The sequence below is a fragment of the Brassica oleracea genome, chromosome C4, assembly GCF_000695525.1.
Source record: "Brassica oleracea var. oleracea cultivar TO1000 chromosome C4, BOL, whole genome shotgun sequence".
NCBI classification, from domain to species: Eukaryota; Viridiplantae; Streptophyta; class Magnoliopsida; order Brassicales; family Brassicaceae; genus Brassica; species Brassica oleracea.
In genome coordinates this window covers 25,549,242-25,549,657 of record NC_027751.1, presented here as the reverse complement: position 1 = coordinate 25,549,657, position 416 = coordinate 25,549,242, and positions in this window count along the sequence as shown.

Below are 416 nucleotides of genomic sequence, written 5' to 3'. Positions count from 1 at the left end.
GACGGTAATTGAGCAGGACGGGAAGCAAGCACGACGGGATCAAAGCACGACGGGAAAATCCGAAGTTGGGCGAAAACCCTAATTTCGGTATTATGGAATTCTTCGAGGAAGCCGGAGGCTCGGGAAATATTTTTAGAGGATATCAGAATTAATCTGGAGTCTATTAAAAATATATAGAGCATCAGAACGGGAGCGAAAAAATATTTGGGATTGATCTCGGGTCGAAAATATGCCGGAAGGGTCAAAAATCGCGTAAACCGACCAAGAAGCTCGAGGTGTCTCTATGCATATGGCCAGGACATTCTATCTAGCATATCAGCAGCTGAGTGTCAACAAAAGGAGGAGGTGTAGACGTGCATGGGTGCTGAACATGCAGCTTGACAAGTCGTAGCTCGAGGTGTCGCAATACCTGCGAT